The sequence below is a fragment of the Oncorhynchus nerka genome, linkage group LG19, assembly GCF_034236695.1.
Source record: "Oncorhynchus nerka isolate Pitt River linkage group LG19, Oner_Uvic_2.0, whole genome shotgun sequence".
In the NCBI taxonomy this organism is placed as follows: Eukaryota; Metazoa; Chordata; class Actinopteri; order Salmoniformes; family Salmonidae; genus Oncorhynchus; species Oncorhynchus nerka.
Window position 1 is genome coordinate 25,757,719 of NC_088414.1, and position 13,007 is coordinate 25,770,725.

The following is a 13,007-nucleotide window of genomic DNA, read 5'->3' on the forward strand; positions in this document are numbered from 1 at the left end:
ATTGTGTGTCATTCGAACACATCTGAACTCATGCTCTTAATTTCTACAGGGAAGCATGAAAATGATCAGACCTTTTAAGAGAACATGAGCACGAGGGAGAGAAAGAGGAAGGGCAGCCTAACCCATCACAGGGAATGAATGAGTAAGAAATACTCAAGAGACTGTGGTTTTGATTTCCAAGAGTGTACTGCTAATGTACTAATGAACTCTCCTGGTCTTCAATGAAAGGCCAACGTAGGGTAGGCCTCATCAATCGCTGATTGATTGAGGACATAGAGGGATAAAACACCAGAGATATGAGTGATACCGATAACCAGTGGTGTAAAGTACTTAAGTAAAAATACTCTAAAGTACTACTTAAGTAGGTTTTGGGGGTATCTGTACTTTTACTTTACAATTTATACTTTTACTTCACTACATTCCTTAAGAAAATTCTGTACTTTTTACTCCATACATTTTCTCTGACACCCAAAAGTACTCGTTACATTTTGAATGCTTAGCAAGACAGAAAATAGTCCAATTCGCACACTAATCAAGAGAACGTCCCTGGTCATCCTTACTGCCTCTGATCTGGCGCAGTCACTAAACACAAATGCTTTGCTTTTAAATTGTGTTGGCTATTGAGTGTTGGCTATTGTGCCGTCTGGTTTGCTTAATATGTGGAATTTTTAATTATTCATACTTTTACTTTTATTTTTGATACTTAAGTATATTTAAATCAAATATTTTAAAACTTTTACTCAAGTATGAGAATTTAATACTTTTTCCACCACTGCCGATAACATCAGTACTCAAATCAACAGAGAACCATTGTGCAATTATATGAAATCGCTGTTTGCGTTTCACATCTTTTCCCTCCTCGTTGTGCATGATGACGTTGGAACATTGCATCTGAAAGTAGAGCACCATTCCAGCTAGGATGAAGCTCAATGCAAAGACCTAACTAGATGTAATTTAATTAACAGAGATGGTTCTCTCCTTGGGACTGAAGGCATGACATAAGGCCTTCAATAATGAAAAATGCTGTGCTCGGTGTGAGGCTAGACATGCAATAGCTATGGGATCATGACATGCAATAGCTATGGGATCATGACATGCAATAGAGAAAAAAGGTTGTTTCTCCCATGTGTTGTCTCCAGGGTCAGCATAACAAACAATAGTAAATATATATATATATATACACACAAACACACACACAAACACACACACACACACACACACACTCACTAAGTGTACAAAACATTAGGAACACCTGCTCTGAAAGACTCCTGAAAGACTCCAGCCACCGTAGTCATAGACTTCTCTCACCGCTACCGCACGGCAAGTGGTACCGGAGTGCCAAGTCTAGGTCTAAGAGGCTTCTAAACAGCTTCTACCCCCAACCCCCAAGCCATAAGACCCCCCCCCTTTTACACCGCTGCTACTCTCTGTTGTTATCATCTATGCATAGTCACTTTAATAACTCTACCTACATGTACATATTACCTCAATTACCTCGACTAACCGGTGCCCCCGCACAGTATATAGTCTTGCTATTGTTATTTTATTGCTGCTCTTTAATTACTTGTCATTTGTATATCTTATTTGATTTAGACTGAAAAACCCAGCAGTGTTGCAGTTCTTGACACACTGAACCGGTTTGCCTAGCACCTAGTGTTCAATGGCACTTCAATCATTTGTCTAGCCTATTCACCCTCTGAATGGCACACACATACAGTACACAATCCGTGTCTCAATAGTCTCAAGGGTTAACATTCCTTCTTTAAACTGTCTCCTCCCCTTAATCTACACTGATTGAAGTGGATTTAACATGTGACATCAATAAGGGATTTCACCTGGATTCACCTGGACAGCACACTCAACAGTTTCCAATATGTATAAAGAATAGTCCACCCAAAGGACATCCAGCCAACTTGGAGTCAACATAGGCCAGTGTCCTTGTGGAAAGCTTGAAACCTTGTAGAGTTCACGCCCCAATGAATTGAGGCTTTTCTGAGGTCAAAAGGGGGTGTAACTCAATATTAGGAAGGTGTTCTTAAGGATTTGTAGACTCAATGTGTGTGTTTATACATATATACATATATGCCATTCGGCAGGTTGCAGGTTCCAGTTTCTTTACCTTTATTTAACTAGGCAAGTCAGTTAAGAACAAATTCTTATTTACAATGACGGCCTACACCGGCCAAACCAGGACAACCCTGGGCCAATTATGCGCCGCCCTATGGGACTCCCAATCAGAGCTGGTTGTGATACAACTTGGATTCAAAACATGGTGTCTGTAGTGATGCTTCTATAACGATGTGCGCTGAGAGTCGGGAAACAAGTTCAGGGAGTGAGTGTTTTAATAAAATAAACAAAACAGAATACAAAACAAGACCATCAAACAACACACAGAGGAGAAACAATGACACCTGGGGAAGGTACCAAAGGGAGTGACATACATAGGGCAGGTAATTAAGGAAGTAATGGAGTCCAGGTGAGTCTGACGACACGCAGGTGCTCATAATGATGGTGACAGGTGTGTGCCATAACGAGCAGCCTAGTGACCAGGAGGCCAGAGAGGGAGCACACTTGACAAGCACTGAAATACAGTGCCTTAGACCGCTGCGCCACTTGGGCCACTCATTCCATTGCTCAAGGAGCTGTGCTTTAAACCTACCCACATAAAAGAAGCTGCATCATTCCTGGGTATATAACTGTTAAATTCCACAGTGTTTGGTTCATTACACAACACAAGAGCAATTGCAAGGGCATGCTATCAATAAAAATGTGGTTATTATTGTCTCTCTATTTGTTACGTTCCCCAGTTTCTGTGTTGTTGTAGGTTTGTATGTGTGTGTGTATTTCAGGAAATGGCTTCCTGGATTCCTGAGGCAGCTGACTGGTCGGCCCCATCGCTGACACCTCCCTCTCGATCAGGGGATACAGCTGTCTCTTCATTACCAACTCCTCCAGCTTGATAAAAGCTAGTGTTCCTTTGTTAGGGAGGAGAGTTTTCTTCTTTATGTTCTGTACTAGTTAGTGAAGTTTTTGTTGATGTTATTTTGTAGACTCCTTCAGAGGTATGTGTATAACAATAGGACTTAGTGTTTTTGGTTATTGAAATGTTTCACTTAAAGTACTGGTAAATAATTATGTTTTGTTTGTTCCCAGGGGGGGGACGGGGAACACACCTTGGGAGTTTTTAGGCAGGAGGCCTGCGGGCATACATAACCCTTAATATTTAATCTGTCTATGCACACTAGGTAAGACCTGTGTGGACCACCCCCTTTATTTTGGTTACCGTGCCAGGTGGTGCTTAAGGTTAGGTAAGAAGTGTGAAGGCAGGTAAGGTAGGGGAGGGGACTCTAACTTTTACTGTCTTTGCTTTGGTTCCGTCCAGCCCCTTTTCCCCCACTTTACCGTTTTTAGGAAAAATGAATTCCCTGTAAACGGTATTTTTCTCTGTCTCTGTTGTCCTTCCCTGCACCTACGATCACATACTTTTTTTGCTCCACGGAGAGGCGTACGTAACACTATTGTTTGGTTGACATGCAATGTGTATCACAGAAGGTTGGAGTCACCTTAATTGGGGAGGACAGACTCATAGTAATGGCTGGTATGGAATAGAATGGTTTCCATGTGTTTCAAACCGTATCATTCAATACATTATGAGCCGCCCTCCCGTCAGCAGCCTCCTGTGAAGTGTATGTTATGTGTATCTAATTTCAGTCAAGCATACCCGTACGTACAGTGCCTTGCAAAAGTATTCATTCCCACTTTGCATTTTTCCTATTTTGTTGCATTACAACCTGTAATGTAGATGGATTTTTATTTGGATTTCATGTAATGGACAAACACAAAATAGTCAAAATTGGTGAAGTAAAATGAAAAAAATTACTTGTTTAACAAAGTTCCATAAAATATAAAATGGAAAAGTGGTGCGTGCATATCTATTCACCCCTTTGCTATGAAGCCCTTAAATAAGATCTGGTGCAACCAATTACCTTCACGGAAGAGTGGCCAGAAAAAAACATGGCTTAAAGGAAAGAAATAAGCAAACTTTTGGCCATCAAGGAAAATGTTACGTCTGCCGCAAACCCAACACCTCTCATCATCCAGAGAATACCATCCCCAAAGTGAAGCAGGTGGTGGCAGCATCATGCTGTGGGGATGTTTTTCATCAGCAGGGACTGGGAAACTAGTCAGATTTGAAGGAATGATGGATGCCCCTAAATACAGGGAAATTCTTGAGGGAAACATATTTCAGTCTTCCAGAGATTTGAGACTGGGACAGAGTTTCACCTTCCAGCAGGACAATGACCCTAAGCATACTGCTAAAGCAACACTTGAGTGTTTTAAGGGGAAATATTTAAATGTCTTGGAATGGCCTAATCAAAGCCCAGACCTCAATCCAATTGAGAATCTGTGGTATGACTTAAAGATTGCAGTACACCAGCGGAATCCATCCAACTTGAAGGAACTGAAGCAGTTTTGCCTTGAAGAATGGGCAAAAATCCCAGTGGCTAGATGTGCCAAGCTTATAGAGACATACCCCAAGAGACTTGCAGCTGTAATTGCTACAAAAAGGTGGCTCTACAAAGTATTGACTTTAGGGGGGGTGTATAGTTATGCACGCTCAAGTTCTGTTTTCTTGTCTTATTTCTTGTTTGTTTCACAAGAAAAAATATTTTGCATCTTCAAAGTGGTAGGCATGTTGTGTAAATCAAGTGATACAATCCCCCCAACAATCTATTTTAATTCCAGGTTGTAAGGCAACAAAATAGGAAAAATGGCAAGGGGGTGAATACTGTACTGTACTTTCGCTCCTAAAAAATTGTCAAAGACTCCAGTCACCCAAGTCATAGATTGTTTTCTCTGCTACCACACAGCAAGCTGTACCCGAGCACCAAGTCTCAGTCCAAAAGGCTCCTTAACTGCTTCCAACTGCTTCTACCCCCAAGCTAAACAATTACTCAAATGGCCACCTGGACTTTTACATTGCCCCCCCCCCCCTTTTGTTTTTACACTGCTGCTACTTGCTGTTTATTATCTATGCATTGTCACTTTACCCCTACCTACATGTACAAATGACCTTGACCAACCTGTACCCCCGCACTCAGTGACCGGTGCCCCATGTATATAGCCTCGTTATTGTTAATTTATTGGCCAAAAAATCACCAACGTTCCGACTTGACTGTGCCCTCTTCAGGGTAATGTCATGAATAAGTTAACCAGATTATTTAGACAAACAGTGCAATTAGTGCAACCAATGACACGAGTGAGGGGTGTGTCGTCATTGCTAACTGTTTGTCTACATAACCTGGTTAAAGCATTCATGACATTACCCTGAAGAAGGAACAGTGATGGCGAAACATTTTTTGCCCAATAAATGACTGGGAGGTTATACATATGGAGTGTGCGACTCTGTTTTTATACAGTAGCTTACAGTTTATTCACAATTAGTCAGCACCTCTACACTAAAAAAAAATTCTCTGGGTGTGCGCCAGCTTGTGCTTTTTATCAAACTAATGCCGGAGACAAATACTTTACTCAATAAGGTCACTCCCATAGTATTCTATGGTCACTCCCACAAAGGCCAACTTTGAATGGTTGATATCCCAGGCTGGGAACGATGTTACTGCAAGAAACACTTACCTTGATGAAAGCCCCCAACATAAGGAAATTGAAAGTGGCTTTCTTCTGGAGCCAAGTTACCAAGTACACAAACACAACAAAAATTAGCCATACGGTGCGGACCCAGTTAGAGCTTTGACACATTCACCCACTCCCCAGCTTAAAGATCCTCCACAAAATGTTAGCACCATTGTAACAGTTTGTAATCAAGCCCTGGTCTCAAGCATGGGAATAGAAGAGAAATACCTGGTGCAGTAGTCTCAGGTTGGACTACTCCAAATCATCTTGGCTCTGACACACAAAAACACTAGCTTTGCAGGTTCATCAACTCACTTAAATACCTCTCACACTATACAGTAACCAGTGGATTGTTAGCAGAACGTTAATAACATATTTATTGACAATTTATGTAGTTTACTGTAATATTTCATACAGGACTCCTACATAATATACAGCTGAAGTCGGAAATTTACATACACCTTAGAAAAATACATTTAAACTAAGTTTTTCACAATTCCTAACATTTAATCCAATAAAAATTCCCTGTCTTAGTCCAGTTAAGATCACCACTTTATTTTAAGAATGTGAAATGTCAGAATAATATTAGAGAGTGATTTATTTCAGCTTTTATTTCTTTCATCACATTCCCAGTGGGTCAGAAGTCTACATACACTCAATTAGTATTTGGTAGCATTACCTTTAAATTGTTTAACTTGGGTCAAATGTTTCAGGTAGCCTTCCACAAGCTTCCCACAATAAATGTGGTGAATTCTGGCCCATTCCTCCTGACAGAGCTGGTGTAACTGAGTCAGGTTTGTAGGCCTCCTTGCTCACACACACTTTTTCAGTTCTGCTCACACATTTTCTATGGGATTGAGGTCAGGGCTTTGTGATGGCCACTCCAATACCTTGACTTTGTTGTCCTTATTAAGCCATTTTGCCTCAACCTTGGAAGTATGCTTGGGGCCATTGTCCATTTGGAAGACCCATTTGCGACCAAGCTGTAACTTCCTGACTGATGTCTTGAGATGTTGCTTCAATATATCCACATAATTTTCCTCCCTCATGGATCCATCTATTTTGTGAAGTGCACCAGTCCCTCCTGCAGAAAAGCACCCCCACAACACGATGCTGCCACCCCCGTGCTTCACGATTGGGATGGTGTACTTTGGCTTGCAAGCCTCCCCCTTTTTCCTCCTAACATAATGATGGTCATTATGGCCAAACAGTTCTATTTTTGTTTCATCAGACCAGAGGAAATTTCTCCAAAAACGATGATATTTGTCCCCATGTGCAGTTGCAAACCGTAGTGTCGCTTTTTTTATGACAGTCTTGGAGTAACGGCATCTTCCTTGCTGAGTGGCCTTTCAGGTTATGTTGATTTAGGACTTGTTTTACTGTGGATAAAACATCTTCACAAGGTCCTTCACGGTTGTTTTTGGTTTGATATGCACATTTCGCACCAAAGAACATGAATCTCTAGGAGACAGAACCCGTCTCCTTCCTGGTGGTCCCGTGGTGTTTATACTTGCATACTATTGTTTGTACAAATGAATGTGGTACCTTCAGGCATTTGGAAATTCCTCCCAAGGATGAACCAGACTTGTGGAGGTCTACAATATTTTTTCTGAGGTCTTAGCTGATTTCTTTTGATTTTCCCATGATGTCAAGCAAAGAGGCACTGAGTTTGAAGGTATGCCTTGAAATACCTCCACAGGTACACCTCTAATTGACTAAAAATATGTCAATTAGCCTATCATAAGCTTCTAAAGCCATGACATAATTTTCTGGAATTTTCCAAACTGTTTAACGGCACAGTCAACATAGTGTATGTAAACTTCTGACCCACTGGAATTGTGATACAGTGAAATAATCGGCCTGTAAACAATTGTTGGAAAAATGACTTGTGTCATGCAAAGTAGATGTCCTAACCGACTTGCCAAAACTATAGTTTGTTAACAAGAAATTTGTGGAGTGGTTGAAAAAATGAGTTTTAATGACTCCAACCTATGTGTATGTAAACTCCCGACTTCGGGAAGTCCAGCAGGATATCCCACAGGGATTTGGGGGATACTTTCCTGTAGGACAATACCAGATCCTGCAGGAATCATGCAGGTAGTCCTTCTTCTCAAATAAATCCTTCAGAATTCTTTCCTGAAGGACGACCTACAGGAACACCAAAATGGCCCCAGAATCCTGTGGGATATCCTGTAGATAAGATTTCTGCGGGTATTTCCACAAAATGTCTTGGGCCATTTTCCTGTAAGAAAATGTGGTGGATCCCTTCCTCATCCTTCAGAGAATTTTCATGTAGGACTATCCACAGTCTTTCAAAAGAATGTTCAGAAAGCACAAGATATCAGATTGAATCGCAATTTTAATATTCAATGAAGCAACAGTGGATGTGTTTGATTGTCTATTTCACCAGCACTGAATAAAATATGATTCCTAGGCAATAGAAAATATGAGATTTTGAATAAATATGGTAAAAGCATATTTTGTAACGAGCGAGAGTAATGTTGATGTCACATGAACTGCTTACAGTATGTGCATTGGTGTAAAGGGAAACGGATGTCTGCTATGGTAAACCTGGTGGTTGGTTTTAATATGGCTGTTACCCCAACAACATATGTGAGTATGCGTGTGTTTAGGCTCAGTTTTAAGGGAGAAATGAGAGGCTGAAACTGTGTGTGTGATGTTACCTTCGCCTGCTTGGCTGTACAGTGCTGCCGTCAGTCTAACTGCTGATTACAGGCTCTACAGAACATCTCTCTGTGTGTGTGTGTGTGTGTGTGTGTGTGTGTGTGTGTGTGTGTGTGTGTGTGTGTGTGTGTGTGTGTGTGTGTGTGTGTGTGTGTGTGTGTGTGTGTGTGTGTGTGTGTGTGTGACATAACAAACAACAACAAAATAATGCAAATTATATACTATAGTGGTAAAAGACAATCTATTCACCTTTAACTAGTAGCCTATTCAGTGCTCAATTTGAGCCGGATCGGCACCGCTCAATTTTTTGACAGTTTCATCCAGGACCTATTTGGGCGAATCCGGTACCTCCGTTGGCATGAACATTTATTTTCTCTTTTTGCAGTGTAAAAATTGAAATAAAAGCAATTACAGTTCATTTGAGTTGCTTCTTCGTAAAAAGTAGATTTTCAGCCCCAGTTCTGATATTCTAAGAGTTATAGTTTCCGCAACATTGTAACCTATACTTGAGACCAACGAGTGGCAGTTGTGTGAGAAGCGCGTCGGTATCTTTCACAGAACTAGAATTATATTCATTTTCTATGGTCTCTCGCCATAGCTCTGCTCTGATAGACATGAACCTCTCATCTCTCAAGATTTACACTTCAGCAATATTTCCTTATGAAGTCATAGCTGCACAAAGGGTTCTGGAGGAGCTGCAAGCACCCCTGGTCAATTTAAATGCATTTTCCAAAGTAATAGAATTACTGATGTCTGTTCAGAAAGAAATGAAATATTCAGAATAACCTACTACACCATGAGAAGGATTATAATTTATCCAAAGAGGATCAATAGCTACTTTAAAAAAAATATATCCTAGCTGTGGAATTCAGCCCAATAACAAGGCATAGCCTAAAGTTGGGAACACGCATCAAATCTGTCAGCCCAATAACAAGGCATAGCCTAAAGTTGGGAACACGCATCAAATCTGTCAGCCCAATAACAAGGCATAGCCTAAAGTTGGGAACACGCATCAAATCTGTCAGCCCAATAACAAGGCATAGCCTAAAGTTGGGAACACGCATCAAATCTGTCAGCCCAATAACAAGGCATAGCCTAAAGTTGGGAACACGCATCAAATCTGTCAGCCCAATAACAAGGCATAGCCTAAAGTTGGGAACACGCATCAAATCTGTCAGCCCAATAACAAGGCATAGCCTAAAGTTGGGAACACGCATCAAATCTGTCAGTGAACAAACAGCATGCAGACAAAACAGGCCTTTCACAATATGTCTAATACAATTGCAGGAAAACAGGATGGAAAACAAATGGCTCCTGTTGAAAAAAGAATACTAATCTTCCTGCTGTAGGCTACCAAAATATTTGGTCAACTTCCAAGTATTGTTTTACAAAGTAAAACAAGAGAGATACGCTTTTGGCACCAGCGCATCGGCCGTCCCCAGTGATCTGAACACAATTGGGTAAGTCAGTGAAATAGGAAAGGATTTTTAGGACTATAATTTCCTCCTCATTTTGTAGCCTACAATACGTGTCCACACACCTAGCCTAGGCTATTGATGGATTCAAGACAAGGTTGTTTTTATTGATCTCAGATTCTCAGTAACCTGTAATTTCGATCATTTGTGATTCAGCCAAAGTCTCCAGTTATGTAAAATATGTAGAATTTCATGAAATGCATTTACAGTTGAAGTCGGAGGTTTACATACACCTTAGACAAATACATTTAAACTCAGTTTTTCACAATTCCTGACATTTAATCCCAGTAAAAAAGTCTTAGGTCAGTTAGGATCACCACTTTATTTTAAGAATGTATAATGTCAGAATAATAGTAGAGAGAATTATTGATTTATTTCAGCTTTTATTTCTTTCATCACATTCCCACTGGATCAGAAGTTTACATACCCTCAATTAGCATTTTGAAGCATTGCTTTTAAATTGTTTAACTGGGGTCAAACGTTTCAGGTAGCCTTCCACAAGCTTCCCACAATAAGTTGGGTGAGTTTTGGCCCATTCCTCCTGACAGAGCTGGTGTAACTGAGTCATGGCGGGAAGGCCTCCTTGCTCGCACACACTTTTTCAGCTCTGCCGACACATTTTCTATAGGACTGAGGTCATGGATTTGTGATGGCCACTCCAATACCTTGACTTTGTTTTCCTTATTAAGCCATTTTGCCCCAACTTTGGAAGTATGCTTGGGGTCGTTGTCCATTTGGAAGACCCATTTGCGACCAAGCTGTAACTTCCTGACTGATGTCTTGAGATGTTGCTTCAATATATCCACATAATTTCCCTCACTCATGATGCCATCTATTTTGTGAAGTGCACCAGTCCCTCCTGCAGCAAAGCACCCACACAACAGAGAGGCGACTCCAGGATGCTGGCACCAAGGAAAGTATTCAGATTACAAAGTTATAATTTCCCAATATAACCTTTCAGATATTTTCATATCTGATCAATAGTCTTCTGATTAATGATTTATTTATTTTACCTCACGTTAGTCTCATTCCAAACGTCGTTAATTGTTGGTTATCTGCACGAACCCAGTCTTCACTATGAGTCATCCATACATCAATTGTCATAAATCATTTATTTATTACTAACTAAATCATTCACAGAAATGCATAAACAAACAGTGAATATGGTAACATAAAATGATAGAATGTGCCCTAGTGGGCTGACCCGCCATGGCGGCTTGTTTGACAAAAGGGGAGTGGGGGTTTTACCAAGAAGTCACTACAGATTTAATCATAACAATTCAAATGCTAATCCTTTACACATGAACGCTCACTCATTCGGGATCAATGGCAATCAATATATATATTTACGCTCAGTGTGTCGTCTTGATCGCTGGTGAAAAGTCTTCCTTTTGTAGAATTGTCCGTCTCTCTCCCTCTCTCTCTCTCTGTCTTGGTTAGAGGGAATAGTTCAAAGTGATATTCGTTATAGAATGGATGTTTCGGCGGTCGTCGTTCTTTGCGTTCAATGATACCAAACTCCTAGCTGCAGACTAGTAATTAGTATCAAAGACTTGTTCTTATTCTGTCGGTATCGATAGTCTAAGAGTTTAACCACGTGGTATGGTTAAAAGATTCTACAACCTTTGTCCTTCCCTAATGGAGAAAAACATGGTCTGCTGATCATTTCTCAAAGTTGGGTTTTATTCGGAATGGCAGAAGAGGGCTGTCCCAGGATGTCTGACCCTAACTGGGCTCAGGGGCGGTCCTCTGATTTAGTTCAAATAAAAAGGGAAATGTATTTTTCTTCATTAAACAGTCCACAATCATATTACACAATTATACAAACAGTATCATACTCACTCATTCATCTTATACAACAATTAGATGTAAACCTCATCTGAGGCTATTATATAAACAGCGTTATGGTAATGTGGCCTCACTGTCTCTCTTGAGCTTCCCAAGTTGTGCCAAACGGACCAGTTCGTAGCTGGATTCTTCACCGATCTTTTACACTTTCTCTGGAACATGAAATTTGTTCGTACCTCAAGTTCTGTGAGGTGGAAGGATTTCCTTTGTCTCCATGAAAAACTACTCTCTATAACTGTGTGTCCATGAGGTCTTCTCAGGAATTTACGACCTCTGACCACAGCAGTCTGGTTGTAGACGCAGAGAGCGGGGGATGGTGTTCGCTGTACTCAAAGAGGGCAACGTCATGACACCTAGTTAGGTCATGTTCAGTTTGTACTGCTTCAGGGACTTTTTTGAGGAGACCTATTCAGTTGGTATACTGCCTAGAGATTTAGATGAACACAGTTGTTCATCGGGGAGAGGATGGTGTAACTTTAATGGTTTACAGAGTTAATGTTAAGTTAATTCATTGAGCTGCATCTAAAGATATTTTCTTTAGTTATTTACATATGTAATTGTATTAGAATTTGTGTGTTGGAGATTGAGAGAACCAAATACATATTTTGTTGTATTGGTTAGTATTGGATTATGCTTTTGACTTCAAGTTCTAGAATGCCTTGCGACAGGAAGTAGAGAGAGAACGCGCCAGTTATCTACAAGTGACAAGTGATTATCCTGACTTTCGCTAGCATCTTTCTTTTGTTTTTTAGAAGTTGTTAAATGTAACGTAAACAAGTAGTATTACTAAAATAAGCTTTCATTTCAAACCCTACGTCCCGAGTCACTACTTTGAAGAGTTATTCTATGCTGTAACTAAGAGGCCTAGGCCGAACCATGAAAACAGCCCCAAACCATTATTCCTCCTCCACCAAACTTTACAGTTGGCACAATGCATTCGGGCAGGTGATGTTAACTGAACGGCCAGATGGTGAAACATGATTCATCACTCCAGAGAACACGTTTCCACTGCTCCAATGGCGGCAAGCTTTTACCACTCCAGCCGATGCTTGTTATTGCGCACATTGTTCTTAGGCTTGTGTGTGGATGCTTGGCCATGGAAACCCATTTCATGAAGCTCCCGACGAACAGGTATTGTGCTAACGTTGCTTCCAGATGCAGTTTGGAACTCGGATGTGAGTGTTGCAGAGGACAGTTGTTTTTTACGCACTCTGCGGTCCTGTTCTGTGAGCTTGTGTGGCCTACCACTTCGAGGCAGAGCTCTAGTTGCTCCTGGATGTTTCCACTTCACAATAACAGCACTTACAGTTGACAGGGGCAGAAATTTGACAAACTGACTTGTTGGAAAGGTGGCATCCTGTGACG